Below are 14683 nucleotides of genomic sequence, written 5' to 3'. Positions count from 1 at the left end.
GGACTTATCATTTATTTTTTCAGCACTGTTTATTGTTCAAAAATGTTTCACTTTTTTTTTTTTCACTTTTTTTATTCATTATTGTATGATTCATTGTTTTATCACGTTTGCACATTTTTATATACTGCCGGTATATTGTTTGCTATCACTTTAGCGCTACATTCAATTATACCAAGCACCTTTTGGCACCAATTACAGTCTCTAGTCTTTTTGAGTATTATGCTACAAGCAGGGCACACCTATTTTTGGGCAGTTTCTTCCATTCTTCTTTGCAGGACCTCTTAGCCCTTGTACACACGGTCGGAGATTCCGACAGAATGTCTGCGATCGGACCGATTTGTCGGATATTCCAACTGTGTGTGGTCTACATCGGACTGTTTCTGTCAGAGTATCCGACGAACCAAGTTTTCCAACTTGTTGGTAAAATTTTCCGACAAAATGCTCCGATCCGACATACTCCGATCATGTGTAGAGAATTCCGATCGGACAAAGTGCCACGCATGCTCAGATCAAATTCCTACACCAAAGCTATTGGCTACTAGCGTGAACGTAGTCCTGTTGTAACGAAATAATAAATCATGTCGGATTTTCTGACAACTTTGTCTGACCGTGTGTATGCAACAGTTTTGGACAAAATCCGACAGATTTGGTTGTCGGAATCTCTGACCGTGTGTACAAGGGCTTAGGCTCCATCAGGTTGGATGGGGAGTGTCGGTGCAAAGCCATTTTCAGATCTCTTCAGAGTTCAATCGACTTCAAGTCTGTGCTCTGGCTGGGCCACTCTGACATTTACAGAGTTGTCCCGTAGCCACTCCTTTGTTTTCTTGGCTGTGTGTTTAAGGTTGTTGTCCTGTTGGAAGATGAACCTTTGCCCCAGTCTGAGGTCCAGAGCACTCTGGAGCAGGTTTTTATCAAGGATGTCTCTGTACATTGCTGCATTCATTTTTTCCTCGATCCTGACTAGTCTCCCAGTTCCTACTGCTGAAAAACATCCCCACAGCATGATTCTGCCACCACCATGCTTCACTGCAGGGATGATATTGGCCAGGTGATGAGTGGTGCCTGGTTTCCTCCAAACATGATGCTTGCAATTCAGACCAAAGAGTTCAATCTTTGCTCCATCAGACAATTTTTTTTTTTTTTATCATGGTCTTAGTGTCCTTCAGGTGCCTTCTTGCCAACACCAGGTGGGCTGTCATGTGCCTTTTACTGAGGAGTGGCTTCCATCTGGCCACTCTACCATACAGGCCTGATTGGTGGAGTGCTGCAGAGATGGTTGGTTCTCCTCTCTCCACAGAGAAACGCTGGATCTGTGTCAGAGTGACCATCGGGTTCTTGGTCACCTCCCTGACAAAGGCCCTTCTCCCCCGATTGCTCAGTTTGGCCAGGCAGCCCGCTCTAGGAAGAGTCCTGGTGGTTCTAAACTTCTTCCATTTACAGATGATGGAGGCCATTGTGCTCATTGGGATTTTCAATGTTGCAGAGTCAGACATTTTTCTGTACCCTTCCTTATATCTGTGCCTCAATAACATCCTGTCTCAGAGGTCTGCAGACAATTCTTTGGGCATGCAATTCTGAGCCAAGCGTCACACCCATATTTTTAACTGGCAACGTTTTCCTGTCACTGGCATTTACTGGTAGGAGAAAAGTGCCTGTTTTTTTATTGGCTGCCAGTAAAAATACTGATGGTTGGCAACACCGCCTGGACCAGTGGTTTTCAACCTCAGTCCTTAAATACACCCAACAGGCCATGTTTTGGGAACTTCCCTTAAATAAAATAGCTCTTATCAATACCATGCCATTGATATTGATTTAAAGCAGCTGTACAAAGTAAAGGAAAACCTGAAAACATGGCCCGTTGGGGGTACTTGAGGACTGAGGTTGAGAACCACTGCCCAAGACCACATGTGTCAAACTCAAGGCCCACGGACCAAATCCATGGGCCAATCCCATATACACAATCCCATACCCACAGTTGATGCAGAGGAAGGCGAAAAACCCCAGCAAAGCGTGCTCCAATTTGCTACAGCAGGGGAAAAAAATCCTTCCTGATCCCCAGAGAGGCAATAGGACTTTCCCTGGATCAACTTTACCTATAAATGTCAGTACTTAGCTATATCATGTACATTAAAGGGTAAGTTCACCTTTACAGAAAAATCTGTAAGGTGAACTTACACAGGACCCCCTCCTCGCAACCCTGGTCCTATTGATCTGGACCGTGGCAACCTCCTGTTCTAAGCCCCGGATATCCACATCAGGAGTCCGCGGCTTAGAAATCTCCTGAGGTAAATGTCCAAAATGTACCTCGTCAGGAGGGACGTTTCGAAGCATTCTAATTGATCAGCGCCGTCACAATGGTGGCGCCAACCAACCAGTAGCCGGATAGCCCGTCCTGTCAGCTATGGAGAAGACGCATGTATGGCGAGGAGATTTCTAAGCCCCGGACTTCTAAAGCGGGTATACCGGGACTTAGAACGGGAGATTGCAGCGGTCCAGATTTTTCTGTACAGGTGAACTTACACTTTAAGGAAAATAACCATGTTGCCCCTCGCACCTCTCTGCCACTTCCTGCTTTTCAATCCAGCTGTACAGAGGCACAGCTCTGCCCCTACTTCCCTGTCTCAGCAGTTGATAGCCAAGAGGAGATCATAGCTCCTCCAAAAAATCCTGTGTGTTTCTGTGTAGCCGCAGCACCCCCTCGTCTCTGCTTCCCCTGGTCTCAGAATTTCAGGACTCCAGCCCTCCTCTGGTCCTCCTCCAGACCCTGCACTTTCTGCTTTCCAGCTCCGCCCCCCCCCCCCATCCCATATTCATCCTGGCAGCAGCACATGGTAAGGGGGGTGCACTGTGATGTAAGGAAGGGTGGAGGACTCTTGACTTCTGATGTAATGTGGGTGGAGTTTGACACTCCTGCCCTAAACTGAGCCTGTGATTGTTGGTGTGCTTGGAATTGGTGTCTGGGTCTGGTAGCCTCTGAACAGGTAAAGGGAGACATGGGTCATATCCAACTGACCCTTCAGGTGTGAGCGTTACAAACCCAAGAAGGAAAGAACTAGATAATGTTAGAAAAAGTATACAGTAAATAATGACAAGAACATTGTTGAACATCTCACTCCCGATGTAGGGTTTGAACATGCAGCTCAGTTTTCAATTGCTGAGTGTGACAAGCTTAGTGTACATTTGCTTCTTAAATATACCGATTAGCACAGAAATGCAGTTTATTTAAATGACTGCTTATACAGAAAGTTGGATTATTTTTATAGCAGTTTTAAGTTCTTACATATTCATTAGTAACTACTGTGTGTGTCACGATTAAGCATCGGAATTAGGATCCACCATGAGGTCTTCCAGGAATTAAACATTGATAGACTAGAACAACCTTGACAGACAGAGTACAGAAAAAGGGAAGATAATAAAACATACATATAGGACATGATTTGCTCTATTGGCTCTTGTTAAAAAAACAGATCAAAGCCATCAGGAGAAACAAATGGAGATAAACCTAAGGCCAAAAAAAGGAAAAAATGTGAGCAGTTCTTGGCATACAGTAAGCTTACTAGATTTCACATGTGTTCTCAGCATTTGCTTAAATAATAAACTTGAATGAATATATTATTTTACAGCATGGTACGAATAAAAAAGACAAATATGCCCTCAAAAACATATAAAAGCCAAGAAAATTACAAAATTTGACTTTGTTACAAAAGTGCCAAATAGTCACAGGCTAATCAGAGTACTGGCAAGACACAAATGATTAGGTCATTAAAATATTAAATCTATTTTTTTTTTTTAAAACAGCTGCAATAGTTACCTTTAATTAAGAGACTTTGCCCTCAGTCTGATGACCAGCATCATTCAATCCACTTCTTCTAAACCCAGGACCAGAAGGACTGTGACTGGACAGTGAAAAGAGAAGCAGCACAGTGATGAGCTTATCTCATTGTCGCTCTGCTCTCTCTTCCTGTCAGCATGCATCTTGTCAATACGTAAACTGATTTGCCTTTTCCTCGCACACTGCAACTCCGTTGTACACAGGACTGCAAGAGGCTGATACCAAGTTACATATTGCATTTACAAATACATTTAATACTGAATTTCAGGAATTCGCCAAAATCTACTCTTGCAGTGCCAGTTAGGTCTACGGGTACATGAATAAGAACTGATATTTACCTTATTGTGGGATCCAGCAGGCTCCTTTGACCTGTACAGCCAGTCCAACGCAGACTCTTTCTAAGGCACATCGGTCTCACTCCAGCATTCTTCACATACAATAAAGGATGGTACCAAAATTGGCTGGAGCAGGGTTAAGGTTGCCCCTAAACTTATCAAGCACTTAACCCTTCCAGTGTATTTGACACCACAGCTAAAGTTGCTAATTGGAGGTCAGATTTAATTATACTTTTTTTTTTCATTATAATTATACATTTGTTGGTTGCATTTAACCAAATATTTAAGTATTTGACCCCAGAGGTAATACGTGGTACAGCCATTATTTGCCCATATTACAGCTGAGAGTCATAAATCTATACCAGCTCTGCATATCTAAGTCTTGCCATTCTCCTTGGCAAAAGTGTTCCAGCTCTGTGAGGTTGGATGAGGATTGTTAATGAATAACAATGTTCAAGTCTTGTCACAGGTTCTCAGTTGGATTGATGTTTGGCATTTGATTAGGCCATTCTAAGACATTTAGGTTACATCTCAGGGTGATGAGCAATGTTGGCTTTCTGCACACACAGCATTATGTACTAAAGCCGTAAACCTCAATTGTGGTCTCATCAGACCAGTGTACTGTTTGATGTATCTCACCTTCCTCCTTGCAGCAAGCTCCAATTGTTTTTTCTTGCCTCTGTTCCACAAAGCTGTATCCTTTGTGCAGTTAAATCCCTGTACCTTTCTTTTGCAGAATATCAGTCTGTCCCCAATGTTTTTCCAGGAGAGAATTGGCTTGTTTGGTGCCCCTCTTGACACCAGGATATCCTCCAGAAGTCTTCTCCTCACTTGGTGTGCAGATGTGCTCGCTGAACTGTTTCTTCACAGTCTTATTTCAGATTTTTTTTTAAAATGATGTATTTAAAGAATATGGAAAGGCAAAATTGAATACTTACTATATAACCTTAAAGGCAACGACTTATGTGAATGCCTTGCCTTGAAGGCAACGACTGATGTGAAGGTACAGTATATGTAAAGTGCTATGTTGGCACTATATAAAAGCCTGAAATTAATTAATTAATTAATTAACAATGGAAAGCACTTAGGCTTTAAAGCAGAACTAAACTGCATTTGAGCACCACAAAAATGTTATTTAATACATTTTTAATATTCTAAGCAAACTTGCCCATCCATGCCTCCATGCTTTATTTTGATGGGAGATCACTTTGAACACCCCTCTATCATTTCTGGCCATGGCAGAGGATTAATGCAACATTTACCTCCTGGAATCCATCTGCCCTTAGCTCAGGCAGGAGGGTGTGCTTAGCTGAGAAAACCTCTCCTTTCCTCCTGAAGACTCCTGAGATGTATTGCATCATTTGTCTAGGCCTGGAAACCAGGAAGTAACTGAAGAAAAAAAGTTTAAAACAGGAAAGTATATCATATTTACTTATCTATTTACTAATGCTAGCAACATAAGGTTTATAATTAGTCAATGTTGAGAGTGAAGGTCTGCTTTAAAAAGTAAAATTATTTTATTCTTTTTTGTTTTCCTGTTTAACATTTCTGTTGATCATGACAGTTTTCCTGTACCTAGGTCTCTTCCATTTGTTGCGTGACAACAGTGCAATGGACCTTCTGAAAAAAGAGAAAGGCCCCTTTCACACTGACGTCCCGTTCAGGCCCGCCTGTCAGTTTTTCAGGCGGACCTGAACGGGTGCTCCATAGAGCTCTATGGAGCGTCGGATGTCAGCAGTGACATGTTTGCTGACATCTGACCCGCTCTGATCCGAAAAAGTGTAACGGAGGAAAAAGCTATTTTTCCATCCGTCTGCGGATCGGATCGGGTGACGACGGGCACTGCGGTCCGTCATCATCCAATCTCCCATAGGGGAGAGCGGCGCTGTGACAGGTCTGTCCCTGCGCAGTGTGCAGAGACGGACCTCTCATCTCCCTGCTCAGCGGGGATCGACGGAGTGATCCCCGCTGAGCAAACGGATATCCAAAGGGCGGATCAGTTCTCCCCATGTGAAAGGACCCAAAGACTGTTGTCACCTTCCCCTCAGTTGTGCTGCCGTTGGACTACAAAGCTTCATGGTGATACGTAGTAACATTATCCTTCAAGAGGAAGCTGCTGGTCATGCCCACCTGGGTGTATTATTCCTAATAGGAATTGTCTGTGGCTGCTTCCTGCAACTATACCAGTTGTGGGCGGGGCTTACTGCACCCATTCACTTGGAGTAACACTTGCGCTCCTCAATGCCAGGTGGAGACTTTGGTCATGTGAAGAGTCTAACATTAAAGCAGTTCTCAGACGTTGAGATGAGCCTTCACTGTGTTCAGTAATAAAGTACAGAGTTCCTCTGAAAAGTCACTTGTCCCAAGTCACTACACACTTTCACAAATATATGTTTACATTAGGAGGGACATGCAGAGCCAGTCCAGTCCCTCTCTACCAGTCCAGTGTACCTCTGTTACCTCCCCCCGCCAGTAATAGAATGGGGTCCCACCAAGCACATAGCGCAAACCTCATGCATGCTTTCACATAACTGTCTTTCCCGTACCTTGTGACCAGGTCATAGTTCTCCGTAACGTTAGTCTACACCTGGTTGCTATGGGGGGGAACTGCTGGGGAAGGACCTGGAACACCAACCAACTTGCTACCGGAGGACCTGTCACTTTACTAGGTACCAGTAACCACGCCTAACAACTGGTAGTTTGTAGCTTGTTCCTTCACTTGATTACTCATAGTAACCACACCCATCTTCCTTCTTAGTCTTGCCAAATTAACCTTATGTAGTAGAGTTTCTTTATACCCCATAGTTTGTTTACAGACCCTGGTTCTTTGGAATATGCCAGAACCAGCATGTGTTACCGGCCTCAAAATGTGAATTAAGAGAGACGATGATTGTAGACGCGATGAGATAAAGGTGATCAGCTTGGCGTGGACTGCAAAGAATCACACAAACAGCATGAGATATGACCACTGACTTTATGGCTGGAAGTAGTTTCATTTTTACATAACAATACATCTTTTACATTTTTATAGTCACATGTTTATAACCATTAACAATATATAATACTGATTTTAACTACAGTATTTTAAAACGTAGTTACAACAATGAACATTACTATATTTTAATAACATATATATCCCTGTTATTCAGTGTTATAGATAATTATCTTTATCTCTCTGGTACACTTTAACTGTGCAATAATCATACTGGCAATGTATTGCTTTAATACAAATATTATCATGGTAGTACTCTTTTTTAACCACTAGATGGTGGACATTGCATGTCTGTATGACGCAATGCATAAGCTTTACATACAATAGTTTTTTTTCTTATTTTAATAACAGAAAACATGTGCTTTATAATCTATGCAATTTTTCATAAATCAGGTTTAAATATACCTATTTAGAACGGTTTAGTGTTTATAATAGAAATTTGTTCTGACTAATGCAGTATTTTCATGTTCTTATGCACTTTTCACTTGTTTCTCACACATGCTGTTCTAAACTTCTAATTACACCAAAACTATAGCATAAAATCTGCTGAGACTTTTCCTGCATCTGCTCAAGATGTTTAGGAATCTTTCTATCACAGGTTAATACAGATTAGGAACAATTTAGAGTACATACCTGCAAAGAATCACACAAACAGCATGAGATATGACCACTGACTTTATGGCTGGAAGTAGTTTAATTTCCAGTCACATGGTGTGTGGCCTTATATAGACTCTGTTTGTGTACCTTCTCTGCCATCTACTGGTTATTAATAGAATAGAAGGGACATATTTAGAAAAAAATAAATAAAAAATGAATATGTACTTTGCTTTGGGGTGTCTGTTTTGTGATCATATAAACCCCAGTCCGTCACACATGCACCTCTTTAAATAACTTCAGACCAGAACGGTTAAGATAATGTTACTGTAGAAATGTAGCATGATAATACAGAACAGGCAATGGGGGTTATTTACTAAAACCAAAGAGTGCAAAATCTGGTGCAACTCTACATAGAAACCAGTCAGCTTTCACGTTTTGTCGTGAAAGCTTAATTGAACAAGCTGACGTTAATAGCTGATTGGCTACCATGCACAGCTACAGGTAACATACCCATTCCGGTGAGTGGCCACGCAGGGCAAGTAACTGTGAACTAACATAGTTCAACTATCCAAAGTCAAAATTCCCCACCCCTCCCTCCCTCCCCCCTAACACCGACCAACAGCCAAGTCCAGGAAATCCCAATTAACAGCACCCATTAGTTCAACAGAGTTTTACCATGTCATTTCTCAAACTGGATGTTCAACGCTAGCCGAGGGGATAGATAGGTAAGTACTTATTGAGGCAATCACCATGTGTTCTCAGGATTGTCTACTTCATGTCATCTAGGTTGGGATCAATTCACCTACTCATACTTAGTAATTTAATCCACAGTAGATGAAGAGCCAAGCCCTGCCTGCCATACTTTATAGAATTTTTTCCTACAACCCCTTGACCTGTATGTTGCTGTATAAAGATGGATTACAGAGTTTACCAGTCCCTTCCAATATGGCAGCGTAGGAGCATTTGGCTTCTTCCAGTTTAGTAGGATAGCCTTCTTTCCATAAAATAACCCTATATTTAACAAGGTGTGGTGTGCCAGAGAGGAAACCACTTCCTCTACCAAACCAAGGAGGCAAACCCTTAGCATCGTAAGGGTTTGGGACACTGAGACCAGGTAGATACAGGTGGTTATCCCAGACCAGAAACTCTGGATCTGCGAGCAACTCCAAAAGACATGTCCCACATTGGCTGTGGAGTATGAACATCTCCAGCATTCACCACTAGAGGAGGGATGAATGCGGGCAACCTGGCTGGTGTATAATAAATTAGATGTAAGAACTTAAACTGGATCAGATGGTCCCTGACAGACACTAAGTGCTTGAAAGGGTGATCCCACATATCATCCCAGTCTTCTCCCTGGATACCTGTGATTTCCCTCTCCAACCGTTCACAGCATCTGGATACCCCTGGAGGTATTTTTTTTAAATAGGGCTTTGTACATGGCTGATAATGGTTTAATTAAATCCTCATTGGACAAGAGGTCTTCTAGTGTCGGAGAGACATTGGACTCTTTGGCTCCATAAATGGGCCTGATATGCGTGGTGCAGCTGCAGATAGCGAAAGGCGTATAAGTTGGGTAAGTTGTGTCTTGCCTTCAATTGGTCAAAGGTTATGAGGTCACCCTCCATGGCGATGTCTCTCAACACCTCAACACCTCTACAGGGCCAAATCAGGGGATCCGGTAGGGAGCAAAAATGAGGGAGATTTGGATGATCCATAGGGGAGCTGATAGTGTACTGTAACTCCCACATAGCTAGTAGACACCAGGTTTGGGGGGGGGGGGGGGTAGTTTCCCATGCCCTAATAGTCGCTTTCATTTACTCAGTTATTGGTAAGCTGGATTTTGGGCCTCTGTACAGGGCCAGTCATAAGCTCTCGTATGACCTCAACTGTGCCGCTTCCAGGACTGCCAGCCAGATAGTATTTTGCCAGTCCGGAAGTGCCAAACCCCCCTGTCCCCAGGGTACCTGGAGTACGTTAATGTTTATACCACAAAAATTACCATATGCTACTATTCAATTTTTTTACGTTTTCTCTTGGAATCCACAGTGGAGAATGACGTAAGAAGTATAAAATTACTGGCAAAAACTTCATTTTAATGAGGCTAATACGCCCCATTAAAGATAAGGGTAACCGCTTCAAGACCTGGGTTCTTTGTTTGAGCTGATTTACCAGCGGGGGAAGGTTTAGTGCTATGTAGTCATGAATGTTGGTGTGACAGTGGGGTCACTTTGGACACAGGGTGAATAAAAGAAACCCCCGATATGGTCTGTGATAGCCATATTCAAGGCTGTATAATTCATTGTGTATAAATTGGATGTATACTGTATGTGGGGGTTAAGTGTCATTGCTGTGAGGAATTAGGTTGTTTTGCATTTCTATTGTTCATTTAAGTCTATCCTTGTGTGTATTGTAAAGTGCCAGACAGACTGGCTGCTAACCCTTTGTGAAAAGATGTGTATTGGGTGGGATCGTTTGAAGCCTAGCAGACGTCTTGGGATGTCTGGGTGGAGCTGGGCTCTTGTTCATGTTAAAGCATGTGCCTTGAATTGTGTATAAAAATACAATGTTGGTTTTTAATAAATTCATTCCTACTACAGCAGAGACAGAGTGCGTCTCGTCTTTTTGCCAGAGGGATCGGCTCCTATAGGAAAGGTTCGTTTAGCTGTGGATATTGGTACCGAGTGGATGTGTGTCTCGGAGAGGGAACATCGTAAACGGCGTTAACCCCCTTTATATTAGGGGAGCCGTTACATTGGTGGCAGCAGCGGGATCTTCCCTCCAGTTACTGGGACACTTCAAACCACCACAGTAAATGACCAGCTATGCAGCCTGCAGGAAAGCCGCACTGAAAGACTTACTTGAGAGCCGTGGAGGGACCAGTGGGACAAAGAACAAGGCCACCTTGATCAGGGAACTAAACGAGATGGATCAGAGGGATGGTGATGCAGGACCCCGGTCAGTTGAAGACTTGTTTCAGCAACGAGTTCGACAGCGGGTGGCATTATTTGGTGCTAACCCATCAGAGACCGCCATACAGAATGCCATTAGAGACATCCAGCTGCAGGATGAGCGACAGGAGAGAGAACTAGAGCGGCAACATGAACAGAGAATGGCAGAAATACGGCAATCGGAGACAACACTTAAAGATGCAGCGCCTGTCCGTAAGTTGCCCTTTCGGGCGTTCAAACTATTTAAGGAGGGAGAGGAGGAAATTGAAGCATTCCTGCAGGACTTTGAGAGACTATGCCAGATACATGAAGTACTGCCCCAAGATTGGGTCGTCTTACTGGCAAGTAATTTAACTGGCAGAGCGGTGGATGCGTATCGGGCCCTGGAGGATGAGGACGCTAAAGACTATGATCGGGTAAAAGAAGCTCTGCTAGCCCGATTTGCCATTACACCCGAAGCCAGCCGGATTAAGTTTCGAGAATCTCGGGAAACAAACCCACATAACATACGTGGAGTGAGCACATCGTCTGCAGCGAGACCTTAAGGGCTGGATCCAGGGAAGCCACGCTCATACCATAGAAAACATCACCCAACTAGTACTCTTAGAACAGTTCTTTAACCACACCCCTCCGGTACTACGGGATTGGGTACGAGATAAGCAACCACGGACTGTACAGCAAGCGGCTACTTTGGCCGATGAATATCTGGACTCTCGAAGGTCAGGCGGAAGCGAGCGCTATCCACCATCTCGGCCCAGTTTATCAGTCTCTAACACAGCTTCAGCACCAACCCCAGCGGCCACTTATCCTCAGCAGCCCAGGTTCAACGCCCAGGACTATGCACAACCCATCAGGTGTTTCGGATGTAAACAGGTAGGGCACAAAAAGCCAGACTGTCCATTAAATCCAGCCATCCAGTCCCAGTCATGGAGACAACCAGCAAGGGGGAGCCCCCGCACACCCATGCCTGCGGCCCACTGCGTTGAGGGGGAAGAACATTGGGGCGTCCTGCACGAGGCTGATCCAATACAAGCAGCTAACCGGGACAACAGGCAACAACACAGGCAGACGGTCCGGGTTAATGGAACGGTAGCCAATGGCTTACGTGATAGCGGCGCTACCATGACCCTACTACGGAAGAATCTCATCCCAGAGAGCCAACACATCGGAGACACTGTAGCCGTAAGAGTAGCGGGAGGTACCATCTTCCGGCTACCCGTGGCCCGTGTTCACCTGGATTGGGGGGTTGGTTCGGGACACGTGAATGTGGGGGTGATGAAGGACTTACCTGCGGATGTACTACTGGGGAATGATTTGGCCCCCCTGTTTTCTGCTTACACCCCGATGGGCCCCGATGAAGTCAACCCTGTGACTACCCGTGCACAGACACGTACTGCTGGAAACGATCCCACCCAATACACATATTTTCACAAAGGGTTAGCAGCCAGTCTGTCTGGCACTTTACAATACACACAAGGATAGACTTAAATGAACAATAGAAATGCAAAACAACCTAATTCCTCACAGCAATGACACTTAACCCCCACATACAGTATACATCCAATTTATACACAATGAATTATACAGCCTTGAATATGGCTATCACAGACCATATCGGGGGTTTCTTTTATTCACCCTGTGTGCAAAGTGACCCCACTGTCACAGTTGGCAGTTGTCTTAACACCCAAATAAGTGATAGAGGAAAGCCACTGCAGTGGTAGGCTGCCATCCAGTAGGTTCTTTGCTTCAAGTCCCACTGGTAGAATGGATGAATTGCCCCAATTCACCCGCAGGCCTGAAAAGGAGGAAAACATGTTTAGAATTTATAGGGCCCTGAGGAATAGGAGCAAGTCATCAGCGTACAATTCTAGACATTCCTGAATATTCCCCACCCGAGTTTCTCCTACCTCTGTGGAGAGCCTAAGTACCCTTGCTATGGGCTCCATCATTAAAGTGAAAATAAATGGGAAGAAAGGGCAGCCCTGCCTAGTGACCCTACCTATGATAAAGAAATTAGAGACAGAGAACCCCAGCCAAATTGCTGCCTGCGGGTCACTGTACAGCAGAGTGATTGTCAGGAAGATCCTCCTCACGGACGTCCGAGCGGCGAAAGTCGCAGAAGATCTTTTGCCCAGTTTCAGGAGCGTTACCGCGATCAGCGGTGCGCGCGCGGCCGTTTGACGCAAATTGGCGCCAATAGCGCTATTTAAACTAGAGCCATGCTTCAGTGCTTTGCTGCCTGATCAACAGCGTTCCTGTGCTTCCTGGTGATCCGTATCTGAACCTGAACCTGTACCTGTACCTGTACCTGTACCTGTATCCTGATCCGTATCGAACCCGGCTTGTTCCCAACTCTGCTGTTTGCTGCCTGCCCCCCGACTTTGGCTTTGTACCCGACTACTCTTCTGGATTCCGTTTCTGTACCTGATCTGCCCGCCTGTGCCTGACCTGGACTGTTCACCATCCATCAACTGTAAGTTGCTTGCTGTTGTACTACAGGACACCTTCCAGTCCTCCGCAATATTTGGCTGTACTCCTTCTGCGTTTGTAGCCTTCTACCTCTGGCCGCAGACTACTGGACTCTTCCACTTCCGCTTATCCATTGAACCTGCATCCGTTGTTGGACTACAATACCCCTCCGTTGTTTGTCACTTCCTGCAATCACTTGTATGCCGTTGCTGGACTACAGGAACCCTTCTGCTGTCTGCTGAACCTCATCTCACCTTTGCCTGCATTCTGACACCGGACTACAATACACCTCCTCCTTCAACGGTCTTCTGCCTCCACCGCCTGCTATCCAGTCAGGCACTTGTGCCCCTCTGTGCTCCTGAGCCCCTGTCATCACTACCAGGGTCTCTCGAGTCAGAGGTCTACGCAGGGGCGGATCCAGAGTCTAGTCTCGGGAGGGGCACTGCCAGAAAATTAGGTATCGCTTGCTGAAAAATCACTGATCGCCGCCATTACTAGTAAAAAATAAATAAATAAAAATTCAATAAATCTATCCCCTATTTTGCAGACGCTATATTTGTGCTAACCAATCAATATACACTTATTGGGGGGGTTACCAAAAAAATGTAGCAGAATACACATTGGCCTAAACTGATGAATACATTTTATTTATAGCAAAAAGTTAAAAATATTGTTTTTTTTGTTTTTTTTTTCAAAATTGGTCTTTTTTTGTTTATTTTGCAGAAAATAAAAACCAGAGGTGATCAAATACCACCAAAAGAAACCTCTATTTGTGGGAAATTGTCATTCAGTTAGGCTGCTTTCACACTGGGGCGGGAGCAGCGTCGGCGGTAAAGCGCCGCTATTTTTAGCGGCGCTTTACCGTCGTTTTAGCGGCGGTGTGCGGGCGCTAGCGGGGTGGTTTTAACCCCCGCTAGCGGCCGAAAAGGGGTTAAACCCGCCCGCAAAGCGTCGCTGCAGCGGCGCTTTGCCGGCGGTATTGCCGCGGTGTCCCATTGATTTCAATGGGTAGTAGCGGTATAGGAGCGGTGAATACACCGCTCCTTCACCGCTGCAAAGATGCGGCTAGCAGGACTTTTTTCACCGTCCTGCCAGCGCATCGCTCCAGTGTGAAAGCCCTCCGGCTTTCACACTGGAGTTAAAGGGGCCGTTTTTTTTCAGGCGTTACACAGGCGCTATTTTTAGCACTGTAACGCCTGAATACCGCCCCAGTGTGAAAGCAGCCTTAAAGTAACACAGCTCAATATCACAAAAAAAGCCTGTTCATGAAGGGGGGTAAAACTTTCCCGAAGCTGAAGGGGTTAACATTGAACAAGTTTTAAGGGCATTTTTTTCCATACATAATTACAGTTATGGCACACATCTATTTTGCAATTTGCAACAATCATTTATTCTTTTACTCACTTTTAGTTTAATATTTTGGTGCTCTGGACCTCTGGTGGGGGAGGGGCACCCAAGCAGGTCACAGGAGCAATGAGTTGAGCGGGAGCAGGATGAGCAGGATCCG

This window comes from Lithobates pipiens, unplaced genomic scaffold, assembly GCF_037356315.1.
Source record: "Lithobates pipiens isolate NorthernLeopardFrog02 unplaced genomic scaffold, aLitPip1_a1.2 Scaffold_13, whole genome shotgun sequence".
Lineage (NCBI taxonomy): Eukaryota > Metazoa > Chordata > Amphibia > Anura > Ranidae > Lithobates > Lithobates pipiens.
The sequence above is the reverse complement of the archived record's forward strand: the minus strand, read 5'-3'. Positions refer to the sequence as shown.